The following is a 971-nucleotide window of genomic DNA, read 5'->3' on the forward strand; positions in this document are numbered from 1 at the left end:
GCCCCCAGCTTCCTTTCTTTGTAGCCACCTCAGGGGAAGCAACAGATCGTCACTCGGTGTTCTCACCGAAAGCACGTAATCGCCGGTGTAACTCATGTTGGCTGGGGGTGCCTCCCGGCGCGCGGCGAGGCTGGGTGCTACCCCGTGCCAACTGCTTGTGCTCAGCTGCACGGTCCTGGCCCTCGAGTGCGCCGAGGGCGGTGAGAGAGCTCAACTCCTGCCACCCACCACTCCCCGGGTGAGGGAAGCCACAGGCTGGGGGTGGCCGGGTGGGAGCTCGTCGCTGCGTGGCCCGTGCGTGGTCTTGGAATCTATTCGCCTGGAGGCTCGCGTTCGCACCTCCTTCTTCGCTGTCCCCCTCCCACAGGCTTGCTTTGGGAACCACCTCTGCCTCCGACTTTGGCCGGACCCCCTTCGGGCCAGGGTTTGCAGCCGTGGATGTGCCTGCCTCGTGGCTCGCCCGATTTGCACGGTGACTCGATTACACGCTCGCATTCATGGTCACTTCCGAAGCGCTTTAGTGCCTTCCGTCCCTAAACCGCCAACAACCTGGGCGGCTTCCCCCGCGGTTTGTCAGGGATCCGCAGGTCCCGGAAAGCCCTTCGTCTCACCCGGGATCCACCTCCCTTTCATTCTCCCTGCCGGCCTCCTCACCCCACGCCCTGCCCTTGGAGAAACCCGCTCCTCCTCGCTGTCTGCCGGGGTTCGGAGTGACACCGCAGAGCCAGAGGCGTGGGAGCTGCGCCGCTGCGCACTGGTCCGCCCGCCCCCCTGCCGGGTCTTCTGGAGCTGAGGACTCGGGGAACCATGGAATTGAGGCGAGCCTTGGGCTGCTTTAGAGGCGCTGACATCCAAGGAGACTTCTCCTGGGTATGCTGCACCTTCCGGGAGCCCACAGCTGAGCTCCAGAGCTGTAGGGAGTGTGGGGGCAGTGAGCAGGGGGCGAGGGCCAGGGAGCCGTGGCTGAGAAA

Source organism: Lipotes vexillifer, unplaced genomic scaffold (genome assembly GCF_000442215.2).
Source record: "Lipotes vexillifer unplaced genomic scaffold, Lipotes_vexillifer_v1.1 scaffold150, whole genome shotgun sequence".
Taxonomy (NCBI): domain Eukaryota; kingdom Metazoa; phylum Chordata; class Mammalia; order Artiodactyla; family Lipotidae; genus Lipotes; species Lipotes vexillifer.